This window comes from Canis aureus, chromosome 14, assembly GCF_053574225.1.
Source record: "Canis aureus isolate CA01 chromosome 14, VMU_Caureus_v.1.0, whole genome shotgun sequence".
Taxonomy (NCBI): domain Eukaryota; kingdom Metazoa; phylum Chordata; class Mammalia; order Carnivora; family Canidae; genus Canis; species Canis aureus.
The window spans coordinates 27,973,504-27,989,101 of record NC_135624.1 but is presented as its reverse complement, the minus strand read 5'-3'; positions in this window follow the sequence as shown (position 1 = coordinate 27,989,101).

The window sequence follows — 15,598 nt, the reverse complement described above, 5'->3', positions numbered from 1 at the left end:
AGCCAGCCCTGAAAATAAAACCCACCCAGAGCCAGTTAAAATCAGCCTGGGCTGTAACGAGCCAACAGCTTCCAGGGTGAGAACACCTCTCTTGTTGGCTCCAGTTGACAGCAGGAGAGCAAGTCAGGAATGAGGAACCAGGAAGCCACTGGGAAAAGATTTTGCTACCTGGACCGTTTCCTGGAATACTTTAGTTAAATAAGGCAAACCCTGATAATTTTTTCAGCTATATGTGTGTGCAGTTTTAAAGGAAACCCATTCAGGGGCATGAGATTTAAGACTTATGCATGAAAGCCTCAGTTTGGTGAGACCCTCCTTGAGGACAGTGACTGCTTCCTCCGTTGGAGGCATCTGCAGGTAGCGCACCTGTACAGCCGGAATGCTCTGTCAGGATGCATTAGTGTCATCTGGGCTGATGTTGCCCACGGCTCCCTTCCCAGATTAGAAAGAGGAAAGCCGAACACCTCCAGGATATCTTGGGTATGACATTTAAAAAGCCACAGCTGTCCCAGCTGAGCCTGGAGCCTGGCAAGGGCTTGGAGCCCATATTATTTATGTCAGCAATCTTTGTCAGAGCCACATCTGGGGACAAAGGATCAAACTCTGACAAAGTTAATTGAGGCTCATCCCATAGATGAAATTGAGACACTAAACAAGACAATTTGTAATGTTTAGAAAATGCGTTTCTAAGATACCATCGAATGCACTGGTTTCTTGGCATTTCCAGAGAACACTCTCACCAGATACACCCCAGAGAGACAACACCTTTTAGAGGTTCAGGGACCACATAAAGGCTGGTGATGGATGTTTTCCTTGGGGGCGATTATGGCTTTTTCTTGTCTAATAGCTCCCCTATTCATACCATATTAAGGGCTTAATAAGAACTGAAAAGGTGCCGTAGCTTTAAAAGCTGACGCAAACTCCAGGGCTCTGTACAAAACATAATATCCCTGGGAAAATAGACGGCATAAAACCATAAACAAAACACACCTTACCAATGCATTGATAAAAGCCAAACTGGTATTACAGCCTGCTGGGAAAAGAAGGCTCATTCTTGGTAGTGACACTTGTACATTCTGGGGGTAGGTCGGAACCCAGGAAAGAGAGAATGCCTTCTTGTTGAGACTTGCGGATAGAACCTCTGTAGGGCATGCCAAACCCTTCCCTCATTAACTATTTGACTCTTCCTACAGGCTCAAACCTATTACCTGGGCAGTTGCGAAATGAGAACAGTTGTGAGACAAAGAACACATTGTTAAATTGCAGAGTTGCACAGTTATTGCCTGGAGCACCAGGTTAAAGGAAACTGAACTGGAGGATTGGCTGGGACCGTGAGTGTACACGGCTCAGTCTGAGGCCCTGATCCTGAGAAACTTGCTGGGTTCCTGCCCTTTGATTCAGAGAAAGCAGCTTTCCAGCTGGGGCAGACTCCCTCCCCCACAGAAAATAAAATAAAGTCAATAGCACATAAAAATTCTTTGTACTTTTTTCAGTGCCTTTCATCTGCTGAGCTCAAAGGACGATGAGGGTATTAACTCTGGCTACACCCCATAGTGGTAGGTGGAGAGTTTGCTCGTCCCTCTGTTTTATGGATGGGGACCTGAGATAGGGAGAGGTTAAGCAATTTGACCGGGGTCACACGATTGGCAGGGGTGGAGCTGGGAAGAGAGAGGAAGTGCTCCAATTCCTAGTCCAGTGCCCCCTGCAGGCTATGTTGAGAGATGCAGTAGGGTTAAAACTGAAGGACTGATGCGGAAATGGAATCACACGTTAAGATCAAGAAAGGATTGGGGTGACTGGGTGACGGGCGCTGAGGGGGGCACTTGATGGGATGAGCACTGGGTGATATGCTATATGTTGGCAAATTGAACTCCAATAAAAAAAAAAAGATCAAGAAAGGAAATCTGCAATCATCTTGTCAATGTCTTCAGTTCCCAGTTGAGGAGATGAGGCTTCGGAAGTTGATGCGATTTTTTCAAGGTCAAATGCGTAGTTGATTACAGAGCAGAGGCTAGAATCTTGTCTCTTAACTTCCAATCCAAGGTGGTTTCCACTTCACTGTGCTCTAGTTATCTCCGTCTACACCAGCTTTGCAAACTTTAGAGTACCTAACAATTTCTTTGGGGTTCAAGAAATGTTCGATGATAATTTGATAATCTCATACCAGCTTTCCTTCTCTATGCCTTTGTATTCATTTTTCAGCATTCAGTTCAGGACCTAGAGTAACTAGGAAACTCCTTGATCACCTCAAAATAGCTCTAGTCTCTACCAGTTGAATCACACATTTGGGCTCAGGCATCATTTCCTACCCAAAGGTATCTCTGTCCTTCCCCTTGACTCTCCAACTGCCACAGACTAGGTTTCCACAACACTTTGTATCTAAATCTGTCACAGTGTGTGAAAGACTTGGTCATAATCCATGATGTACTTGTGTCTCTGCTCCACAAGACCTTTTATGTGCATGGATTCATATAACCTCACAGCAGTTTTGAGTTGCAAATTTAAACCGTTTGGTAGCAAATGAAGAAAAGCAGAGGTGAAATAATTTTGCCAAGGTCTCACTGCTGGTGAGTCACTTGCAAGCCAAGTGTTTTTATACCACAATTCTGTGCTCTTTCTATTTCACTTAGCTGTGCTTTTCAAGGGCACCAACCACGTGTTTTACATCTCTATCTCCTCCATAGGGACCGGTATGATAATGATCGCTGATGAAATTCTGATTGCTCTGAAAAGAAATGGATCATAACACATCACCTGATACTACTGATGATGAGCCATGATTTTTGTTGTGTCTGCCTCCTATGTCCACATATGTGGGTGAACGTGTGAGTTCTTTACATCCGCAAAGCCTCTCATCTAGTCAAATATATCTCTAAATCCAAGCTTTCTTAGAAAACCTTGGAAAGTGTGTAGGACAATGATTATAATGTGGGGAGGGGCCATGGAAGTGGGAGTGTCTTAGTCATTTGTGGAGGTTTGTCCAACTATCACTTCTCCCACAAAATTATAACATGGGCTCCAAAGTTTTCTTTAGTTGAGAATCACTGGGAAGAGGTGTAGTAGTTCAAGGTAACGCTAACTGTTGTAACAGACTCCATGCATAAAGGCTCACACTTACTCGGAGGTTGTTTGGTGTTTGATAAAATGGTTCTGGAAATACATGCATGTGTGGTCAGGCTGGCTTTACTTCATGTTATTGGGAGACAGTTTTACAGAGCTGTGCAATCCACGACTTGCTTCCAAGTTTGCTATGATGAGCTCCATCCCAGCCAGCCATAGGGGAAACGCTTAGAAATTTTTATAGGTTAGACCTGGAAGTTATGTTTCACTGGCCCAAAAGTCACATAACCACATCTTACCTGCAAGGAAGGCTGGGAAATATAATTCAGCAGTGTGTCTAGGAACAGAGGAATACATTTATTCTGAGCTCAGATTACTGATATCATCTCATTATAATGCCTCTGTTGCAGGCACCTTTTTTCACTCATTATTTGATTCATTTACTCATAAACTTACAACTATTCATTGAGGGTCAATCATATGTTAGGCATGATAGTGACTGGGAAGAGGCAAAAGCAAAGAAAAGATCTACTTTCAGGGAGCTTACAGACGAATACAGACAACAGACATAGTTTAAATAGTCACACAAACCAATGTACATTTTTGATAAGTGCTGATTTTGAAAGAAAGGAATACAATGTTAATGAGAACTTAAAACAGAGGCTCATCATGACTTAGATTGGTTGGTCAGGTATGACATCCCTAAAGATGTGTTTTCAGAACTGAGAATAGGAGTTAACTAATGAGCTGATGGATAAGTGCCAGGAAAGTTTTCCTAGCCAGTCCCAAATAAAACACTGATACATAAGACAGTTTATATCCTGGGGTAGGGGGAGAGAGATGCCGCAAACACATGGTATAATTTAGTCAAGCAACTGGTAAGTCTTGAATTAAACCAACTGCCTGTCTTTCAACTAGTGGCTTTGGCAGTGACCAATGGTGAGGCTTTCCAAGTATGGACAATCAGCTTAGCCAGGAGTGGATGAATAATCTACCTGACACTCCACCTGAGCATACTGTCAAGGGACCCCTTTAGGAACACAATGGCTCCTGTTCCCTCTCCAGGGATAATGCTCAGCTTTATCCCTTGAGATGGTCAGGAGTCTTTGGTGTGCTGATAGTTAATTAAGTACATCACTGCTTGGCCTCAGGCTGTTCTGCTACCTGAATCCATGTTGAGAGTCTTCAGTTTGCTCTTCTTATGCATATGTTTTTGCCATGATTATGGCACTTGGGTTGTGTCAATATCGCTGAACTGTCCTATGTTGTGTCATAGCATGTCAGGACAATATCCTACAATAACAGGGTACAGAAAGTCTGGCACAATACAAGGGAAAATAAGCCTGAGAAAAAGAGAGAGAACAAAGTCATTTATTTGTAAGATAACAAGCAGGTTGAACATTTTTCTTTTTGGAAGCTGCTGGTTTCCCAGGGCAAACACCCCACAGGTAGCAGAGCCCCAGGTACTGTTTGAAATGATGTGTGATCCCATCACAACTATAACTTGGTATATATATTTTAGAGGTATGTCCTGCCAAGAAAGATATTAATGAGGTATTGCACCATTTCTCCTTCTATTGCTTATGTGGAAATGCTGAGTCCAAATGAGATTCCTTGGGGGTTTGAAATTTAGGCTGGGGAAGAATTACCCACATAAGCTATTTTGTGACATGAGTTCTGTGGTGGGATGGCAAAGTTTATTTAACAAGTGCCATTGGTCAGGCTACCTTTCCAGCAGTCAGGTGTAGTTTTAACCAGTGAAATACTAATGACTCACTTCACCCCTCTGGGCCTCAATCTATTCATCTAGGAACTGGGAGATGTTTATAGGTGAGACTTTAGAAGTCTGTACAGCAAAAGCAATAAACAGGCCTTTAACCCTGCTGAGTGTGGGGTAGATGTATTGGATGGTACTGGTCAGTTAGGCTGAGTGCCAGGTGTGCCTTTGGGTTCTGCAATCTTGGATTTTAGCTACTTCCTTGGTGGTGTCACTAGGCATTCCTTCCTCAGAATCTCCTTTAGGTGAGTCCTGATATCTGGGCCTCTCAATTTCACTCACGTGTAATTTGTTTAAACTCACTCTAAACAAAGCAATGATATCTGTGAAATGAAAGGTTTGACAGGCTAGAGATTTAGTACTAACACATGTTAAAATTGTAGTTGTTTGAATATAAAATAGTCTTCCACATACTGTGGAAAGTTGCCTCCCATAGTATTCTGGCCACTCTTTGGGAAACATTCTGTTGAAAGCATCAGCAATAAAGTTTTTTCAATAAAGTTTCTTCTCTCCTTTTTGCTTTCTTCACCAATTTCTTAATAGCTGCTAAGGACTCTTCAAGGGGCAAGAGCTCTTGCAAAGTGACCACATATGACTGCATTTATCTCTTCCACAGATCTTAAGATCATTTTCTTGTCTGTGTCTTCAGGGCAGGGATTGTGTTTGAGTTCTGTGGGACCCTTAGAGTTGCCATGGTGCCTGGCACACGGAAGTGCCTCAGTGAATCTGTTGCATGCATGGACACTGTCTTTGGGGTCATGGCGCTCTGGATTTAATACTGGGTAGCAAGTCAGAACTGGTAAACCTGCCATCAAAGCATACAAATGCTTCAATGTGAGAGAAATGAAAAGGAGTCGAGTTTGTCTGGGCGAGGAGTGGTCAGGGTGGCTTCATGGACAAGACTTGAACTCCATCTTGAAGAACGAATAGACAAAAGAGAAGGAAATTCAGGGCAGAGGAATGGTAGGGAGACCTGGATGGGAAGGATGAGCTTGAAGGCTATGAAAATCTTGGTATGGAAAGTGACCTACAGCGAGTAGAAAACAGTAACAACCACACAGCCCTTCCTGTGTGCCAGTAACTTTTTCAAACACTCCTCATGTATTGCCTTCCTTAATCCTCTTGCCTGCTTTGTGAGGTAAGGATTATTTGAATCCCTGTTTTATGAAGGAAAAATGGAAACAGGTTCCCAAGTACAGCAGTGAAGCTGATGAGTGAAGACAGGCACCCTGGTTCAGAGTCTATGCTCATGATGAGATTATATTGGATGAGAAAATAAATGGGGCTAGAGGAGACTGAAAAGGTGGTGTGTGCTAACAATTAAGCCTGTAATGAGTATCCCCAGATCCCAGGGCAGAGTGTGCTGGTTGGAGTAAAGTTTTGTCATGGGAAAGACCTTCTGAATATTGTTGTGTTGGTCGCTATTCAAATTGCCCACTCCTCAGGACAGCTGGGAATGACAAAGTGGCTTCCTTGAGGAGATAACGTAGGTAGGTGTCAGTCAGCAAACATTTATAGGCACTTCCTGTGTATCCAGAATGATGGCAGTTTTAAATGAATAAGTGAAAGGATAAATGAATGGCACCAGTGTAGAGGAGATCTGTGAAGGTTCTGGTGTGTGTGACCAAAGATAATGGTTTTTATCTAGCGGGCAATGGAAGTCTACTGTCTGTTTTAAATAAGAACAAAATATAATCAGATGTATGGATTAGAAACCACTAGAAACATATTTTTGTAACTGTAGAGAGTACAAGGTGGAGAGTAGAGTAAAGATGGTCAACTCTGCAATGGTCTAGGGCAAATGAAGCAGTGGATATTATGAGGAGGGAAAAGATTTGAGAGATACTTATAGGGAAGAAGTCAAAGGAGAGGAGTGAATACAGAGGATAAAGGTGAGGTGGAAGTCATAAGCAGTGCTTGATCTCAGTAAGCAGTGGTTTGTAAAACATGATCCAGACCCAGTGCCTTACATATGGACCCATGGGAAAAAAGATTTAGACCAGCTTATACCCTGTCATGTGTCACTACTTATCTATCAAACAGGAAGCTTTAATAGGAGTTCTAGAAAAGGGGCAAATTCAGTATTTCAAAAAGACCGAGAGAGAGAGAGAGAGAGAGAGAGAGTGTGAGTGTGTGTTTAAGGTTAAAACACTTAGGAAATGTATTTTGGCATAAGTGGAGGTACAGGAGTCTAGGGAAATAAAGCTCTTTTTACCAGAATATGCTCAGTGCTGGAATTCATTCATAGGAAAGTGGAGTTCCTATGAAGAGAAACAGGAGCCTCTTTCTCACAGTCTTACTTCCTCCAGCTTGTCTGGGTTTGGCAGTGGGTGGGGAAAGGCTGATATGGGGGTAGAGGCAATGTGTGGGATCAGAGGCATCACCATCTATCAACCACGGTCCATTGATTTTGTATTTTTACTATCCCCATGATTTCTTCTTTTCAAATTGGCAGCTACAAGCAGCAGAAGGAAATTGGAGCCTGTGTGATTTTTGCCTCAGTGGTTTAAGCTTTGACTTTATTTATGCCTTTAATTTTCTATTTAGCAAATAATTGTTGCCTTACACTCTATTGCATGAAATGTCCTGGAATTGAAATTAGATTCTGCCCTTGGATATGCATCTCTGATTCCTGTTGACAGTCCCTATGATGTCATACTTTGAGCTGAGTCTCTTCCAAAGCAGGTCAGACTTCCAGGCATGGAGTATCTCCACCTCTTCCCTGTGCTTCTGTAATGCCCTCTCTCAGAACTGTCTGGTATGGCTCACCGGCCCTTCCCATCATTGCTCCTTTAACACCTGGACTGAATCTTCAAGCAGTCAAACACCAGGGAAGGCTACATTGTAGCAGAAAAAATCTGGGCTTTGTGTTAGCATCCTTGTTCTATCACTTGGGAGCAAGATGATGTTGAGAGATTATTTAAGCATGATGGCCCTGGTAAAATGGGAATAAAAATCAACTTTCTCAAAACATTGTTATGGTGATTCAAAATGTGGTACCTAAATAATGAAAACATGGGAAAGGTTTAACACAAGACCATGGTGGCTATTGACAGTTTCTAATTACAAGGGTTTCAGACACGACAGAGCACTGTTGGTGGTGGAGGGGTAGGGGCATCTTCATAAAAAACTTCTTGGAGAAAGAGAAATTTCACTTAAATCTTGAAGGATGAGAAGATTTAGCTGGCAGCAAGGACTCCTTGGCTGGGACTCACTCGGAGGACTCAAGGGAGTGGATGCTCACAGGCATCAGATGTAGGTCTGTCCTCTCCTGGGAGATGATTTCCACAGTCACTGACATGCAGCTCAGGGTGTTGGGCTCTCCTCAGCAAGGCTTGGGAGGTTGGGGCTGCCATTCGGTCTTCATTCCCACCAACTCTTTCTTTTCCCACCACATCTTCTCCCACATGGTTCCTCCCCATCTCCTCCCAGTGGGTCCCAACACTAAACTCTTGGGCCTTAAAATGTGGCTGTGAATTGTGGACTTTGTTTTTGCCATGCCTTAGAGTTTACTAGATTATTGTTTCCTCTCTCCTTTCCTCCTTCCTTCACGTTCTATTTCCTTTCCTTCCTTTCTCTCTTTCATCCTTCCTAGTAGAGTTAACTTTTGAATATAGTGAGCCACATTGGCTTTGAATTCCAACTCTGCCACTGTGGGTTTTCATGCCTCCAAATAGTAGTTTTATCCTCTGTAAAATGCTAAAAGTAATTATAATTACATTCTAGAAATTGTAGGAAGATTAAATGTGCTAATACATTTTAGGGCATCCATCAGCATTTCTGGACTTGAATAAAAGCTCAATAAATATCTTCTTTAGTTCTTACTCAATAGATACTTGTTTTTTCAAAAAAATGCATGCATGTATGTATGTGCATATTTGTATATAAATGTAATTAGAAGGACATCGAGGCATTGTATGTTCTGGGACCCCTGAGACCCTCAAATAAGAAGCTCCACAGAACAGAACCTTCCAGAACCTTTGCTAATTCTGCACCCTCCTCATAGAATGCCATACCTATTGATGCTGCACCTTCTCAAAACACGATTGATGCTGTATGACCACAATTGACCCTTGAAGTATCAACTTGGATCTCCCACTTGCACCTCCCCTCCAGCACAGTGCCCCACATAGTACCTGTGTAAAGAAACCTAAAACAGATTTCCACAACTGAATGGACTGAGACAAAAATAAGTAGGTGTCAAATTCTACAAGATTTTGTTTGGTAACCTCAGATAAAGATGCCAAGATCAGATCACTGCCTTCAAATCCTCTTGCATTTACTAGTAGAACTCAATCAAAGCTACCACAGACAGCACAATGACTATGGTGGTCCCGCTGAGAGAACAGTCACAGATCTTTTAGCCATGTAAATGGTGAGATCAAACCAAAATCAACAATGGAATATGCCCAGGCTTGGTGTAAATTAATTTACAGTAAGAAAAAAATAATTCACAGTAAGAAATAAGATACATTCCATATGTAAGAAATGACCTTGTCTATCTTGTTCATTGCTGTATCCTTTCTAGACAGCACTGTCCTTGACATTCAATTGGCCATCAAAAAATACTTGTGAATAGATAAATGATTCAATGGTGCCATAGGAGAAGGAGCTGGCTTTTCAAGAACTGCTAAGGTTTATTGAGTTTCAGTTGTGTGCCACCAACTTTAACATATATTATTTTATTTAATCCAAACAACAAAGCATTATGGTAGGCTTTATTATTATTTCAATTTTTGAGATGAAACTAAAGCTTAGGGAAGTTAAATTGCTAGGCCAACACCATACAACTGGTTGGTCTGATGCTTTTCATCATCCTAATACAGTCTTAAATGCCTTTGTTTTGCTCTCACCTAATGGTAACAGAAAAATCCCAGTTCAACATTTTAATTTAACATAAAACTCATTAAGTACTCCAGAGGTTCTACTCTCAGGTGGACTATGGCTTTGTGTTCCATAGGGCTCTGCCTCAGTTTCTCCATTTGCAAGGTGGAAATGATGAAGCTTGCCTCTTCTTTGGGAGGTTATGAGATTTAATTAGAGCAACACTTATTAAAATGCTTTGAAGTTAGAAAGTACTTATTAATATCAGGACTCATGATTATGTTTCCAAATAGGATTTCCTTGTCTTTAAAGCCAATTGCCTGGGATGAGCCCCAAGGCCCCCCAGAGGGAATGGTAGGGAGCATTCATGTTGGATGCCTAATTCAGCCCATATGGTTTTACAGTGATTCCATAAGTGAGGAATAATCCCATCTCTTTAACTTTCAAGTGTGGGAACATTAGAGTTTGCTCCTTAATGATTATAACATTCAGGAATGTTGGCACCTTTTCTTCCTGACTTCACGTTATGAAACCCAGAGAGTGTTGAGTAACAGGATGTACATTCATGCCATTTTCGGTTTCTTTGGGGGTTCATTTGGGAAACCTTCCTTCAAGCAAGAGCTACAGTGGTTAGACACGGAGCAGCCCTTTAACCTCAGGGCTGTTGCCTCCAATGTGGTGTAAAGGTCCTGGTGTGTGGAGTAAGAGTTGGATCCTGTTCCTCATCAGTTAGGAGCCATTGTTTGCAAATGTGTTCCCCGATGGAAAAGGATTAGGTCCCGGACAGTAGGGAACATTATGTTCATATTGCAAAATCTTGGTATGATCTAGTCTTGGGCTGATGGGGATTTGATAAAACATTCTTCTTGGCTGAAAATGTCATCATAGGGCTCAGCATATTGCCGAATCCCACTCCACCAGCCCCCTCCCTCTTCATGCTGCAAGGCCAGATTTACAGAAGTCCCTTTGGCTCTGTTGGAGTTGCCTCAGGACTGTGGGAAGACCACAGGAGTCCAGTCAGAAAACTGACTTTGCTTCCCTAAGCAAAGGGAACCTGGGAGCAGGTTGTTTTAACTGTACAGCTTAAGTGTTCTCATTGCAAAGTGAAGACCATAATACTTGATTCTGTTTATCACCCATGTTTTGTGATTATCGGATGAACCTATCTCTATCTCTATTTCTCTCTACTAACCTATCTATTCAACAGTAGAGTGATAGATAGATTGACAAGAAATAAAGGGACATACGGACATGGGAGGCTGTCTAGCATGATGACCATCATGTGGATTCAAATTCTGTGTGACCCTGGGAAAGTTAGGTAATGTTCATAAGTCTTAGTTTCTTCCTTTGGTAGAGAGGGATGAAAATGACAATATTCACCACAGAAAGTTATGAAAATTAAATGAGATGATGTATATTGAAGCACTTAGCACAAAACCCAGCACATTGTAAGCTCTTCACAAATACTAGCTATAGTTATCATCGTCATTGTTAGGAGAATAATTAGAAAATTATAGGAAGTTATATACATGCAGAAAGTATTACTATCTTTTAAATTTGCTGTTTATTTTGGCAAAAGCAATTCTGAGGCTTACAAATTGTTCTTTGGGAAAATGAATTATTCACCAGGTTATTGGCCTCAGCACATTTCATCCTCAGCAGGAACAAGAGAAGTGCAAAATCTGCTGGCTGCAGCTGTGGCCCACTTACAGGATGCACTTGAGGAAATTCAGCACAGTGAGAACCTGGCTGTAACTGTTTCTTGTGAGGTCAATGTCTTTTGCAGAATAGGATCAATGTTGAAAAGATGCCTGGAAAGTGAATCTATGCATATTGAAAGCTATCTTCTTATTAAGTTTCCTTACAAATATACAAACATGTTCAGCCAGAAATTGGAACATAAAAATCACACTGGGAAACTTAGCTGATATTTCCAGTCTATTCTTTAATAGAAAAATAATAAGTGTGTATTAATAAGATAAACTATAATTATAAAAGAGCTAGGTTTTACTTTCAGTGTGGAGTCTTGAAACCCAAGAGAGGTAAGTCCTACTGATAGATTATCAGAGTCATCTGTAGATTTAAAAAAAAATACAGGTGTCCAGCCTTACATCTTATGCTGCTGATTCATAAGTCTGGGTAAAGCCCAGGATTTTTATTTTCTTCTTGGTTTGCTTTAGCTCCACATGTGATTTTTATGTACAACCAGCAAGAACCATTGAAAACATGGTGGAACTGAATAGAGCTCAATTGTTGAATTAGTAATTCAACTCTTAATTCTGTGCCTTGATTTATAACTGCATTTGGTTGTTCAGATCCTGTTTTCTAGCTCTTATTTTAGAAATGACTTTTTCTTCCTGTATAAGCCTATCTGAGGTAATGAGGAGATGTGGTGGCGGGGAAGGGGAACAGGTGACAGGAGCATAGAGATGGAAAAAACAGAGAACCCCGGTTAGAATTCACAGAATAATTTAAAGAGAGTGAAACAAGATTGTATTTTTGGAACAATATATAAAAATTTTTGGAACAAAGAAAAGGCAAAGAATTCTGAAGAGTTTTCAGATAATGAATATGCAACCAATGAGTTACGAAGTCTTGACTTATGAAAGTTTTCTTTTCTACTCATTCATGCCTAGAAGATCTAATTGACCTGAAATAACACACATAGGTGCAAATACTGGAAGAAGTTTTCATAAAGAGTAGAGAAGGACTAGGATCTAGTAACTGTAATTTCCCTAACAAATCCAGTGGGCTGCCTGTTTATGTGTATAGTAGATAGTCTACAAGATGGCTGCCCTCAATTCTGCTCCTCACTTCAGAGGTCAAAGCTTAAATCTAGGCTGATGTTAGTGATTGCTTAACTAATAGAATGTGGCAGAAATTATGTGATGGGACTTGCAAGTCTAGGTCAGAAAAAGCCTTAGAGCTTCTGCCTGAATCTCTTAGTACACTTACTCCTAGGATGCCTCCAAACTAGCTGCCATGCTGGGAGAAACCCAAGTGACACAGAGATGACAAACATAAGCGCTCTGGTTGACAGTCCCTGTTGAACTCTCAGTCAAAAACCAGCATCAGACACTAGCCAGATAAATGGGTCATCATGGATGTTCTGCCCAATTTAGTCCTCAGATGATGCAGCCACCCTAGCATCCTAGCCAACATCAGGTGGATCAGAAAAGCCACCCAAATAACTTTTCAAATTGTGAGAGATAATAAAATATTGTTTTAAGCCACCAAGTGTTGGGCAGGTTTGTTATACAGCAAAAGATAAATGAAAAAAAAAAAAGGAAATTAGTTGCTACTCTGTATTTGCCAGTAATAGGGAGATTTTGAATTTGTTGATGCTATATATCTATCTGTTTATCCATTCTTCCATCCCTTTAACCACCCATTCTTCCTTCTATCATTCCATTCAACTGACACTTATTGAACATCTATTATGAAAAGGACAGGGAAAGGAACATTTATTTTTCTCATTCAACAAGTATTTATTTATAATTTATTACTACCAGGTATTGATCAAGGAATTGATAAAGGCAAATAAATGAGTTTAAATCAAGACAGAAATGGTATTGGCTCATATTCCAGTGGGAAAACATGGAAAAGAAAGATACCTAAATAAACAAATGGTGTAATTCAGATGAGTACCATAAACGAAATAAAACACTACTATGGGACAAATATTTTTCTGAGGTACTAATAAGTGTGACTATGGTATGTAAGTGGTTAGAGAAGATGTTTCCTAAAAAAAGTGACATTTGAAAGGAGACTTAAATGACAAAGAGATAGCTATGTGAAGAACTGGGGTGAGAGGAGCATTTCTCAAAAATGAAAACATGGTAAAGGCGCTGGAAAGAAAATCATATTGGTCTGGAGGAGGGATAGCAAAAAGATCAGTGTGATTGGAACACTGGAATAAGGGAGAGAAGAGAAGATGGAGAAGAAGGAAGAGGCAAGATCACATGGGCCATGGTAGGGATTTGGAATTGAATTTAAAATATACTGGGAAGTTCTTGCAGGATTTTAAGCAGGGAAGAAGTATAATCTGAATGTATTTTCTGTAGATCACTCTTGTGTTATATGGACAGTGAGTGTTGAGGAGGAAGAGTAGAAGTAGGGAAACCATTAGGAAGCTCTCGCAGTGGTCCAAGTGGAATTCGATGGTAATGTGAACTAGGTTGGTAGCAGTGGGGGTGATGAGAGAATATTCTATTCAGAGTGTGTCTTGGAGGCAGAACCAACAGAACTTGCTGATGGGTTGGATGTGAAGTGTTAGGAAAAAAGAAGAATAAAGGATAATTCCTATAATTACAGACTGAGCAACTGGGTGAATAGTGGCATCATTAAACAAGATGGGGTAGATTGGAGAGGAGTGTGAAGTGGGGGTGGGCAAGTTCTGTTTTGGCCCTAGTAAGTTCAAAATTATTATGCATGTTAATGAAGGCATTGAACACGCCATTGAAAATGCAAGGAGGGAGATCAAGGGAGTTCTGAACTAGACTAGTCAGCATATAGATTTTATTTAAAGCCACAGTTGCATTTCCCCAGAGTGTAGAGTGACAATAAAGTCAAGCACATTGGTTTTTTAACAAAGTTATGAGCAAGAGGAAGACCCAGCAAAGGAGATTCAGAAAGAGCAGCCAGGTAGGTAAGAGTAAACCCAATAAAATGTGCTGTAACGAAGTCAAGTGAAAAAAGCATTTAGTAGAGAAGGTACACACAAGTAAATGTCAAATTATGCTCATAAATTAGTAACATAAAGACAATTATCTATTGGATTGGGCAAGATGGAGGATGTTGGGAACTTGACAAGAGTAGTTTTAGTGGGGTGGTGGAGACAAAATCCTGACAAAAGTAAGGTAAAGAGAAAAGAGGAGGTGAAGAATTAGAGACAGAAAACAGAGTTTACTCTTAATAAATTTATCTATTAGGAGAAAAAAATGGGGCAGTCATTGGAGGGAGACATGGGGTTAAGGGAAATTTTTTTTAAGATGGAAGAAAGTATGGTATATTTATATGTTAATTGCAACGATCTAAGAAGAGAGAGAAATGCTTGATATAAGAGAGAGGTGAGATCATTTCAAATGCAAAATCTTTGAGTAGATTAGAGAGGATGGGGTCTAAAGCGTAAGACATGAGGCTGGCTTAGATAGGAGCAGTGCCCATTTATATATGTTAATAGGCAGGAACACAAAGTACTCAGGAACAGAAACAAGCAAGCTAAAATTTGGTGATGAGAAGAATTAGCTGTTCTTATCTGATCTGATCTCCAGGTAGGCATGGCTTTTTAGGAAAGCTCAAATAAGTTGCCAAGGAGATAAAGAGTCTAAAGGGGTTACAGATGAAATGATACAGAAATCAAAAGGAAAGAACAGAAGTTGCTTCCAAAAGGGGGTTTAGAAAATAGATATTTATTTCTCAAGTTTCAAAAATTTCACTTAGATTCAGAGGACTTTAAATTGAGCATATCTGTAGTAACAGATACCGATTTTTTTTCTCTACCTTCCAGACACTTGGACATGCACATGTGTGTGCGGGTGCAAACACGTGCCTATATACACACACAAAGCAACATTCTGATATTGGAGAGGAACACCTGATCAAGCCTGGGCCAATTATAATGTCCCCTGCTCTGGACCTTTGTGACTGGGCCAGGAATGAACACATGACCTAAACCAGACCAATCAGTATCCTTCCCTGTGGTTATTTTTAAATAGGAAGTAGAAGAGGGAAATCTGTCCTCTCTTTACCCAAGAATGCAGTTCTGAGTCAGCTTCTGGCCCTGTTCTCTACTGCATAAAAGAAGCAGGTCTCAGTGGAAGTGGATGAGGTTAGCACTTTGATAGAAGCAGCAGCATGGAGAGGTGAGAGGAGAGAAAGTCCTGCTGGCTTTCATGCTGGCTGAAACTCACCGTATGGCTGAAGCCCATCTCCCTA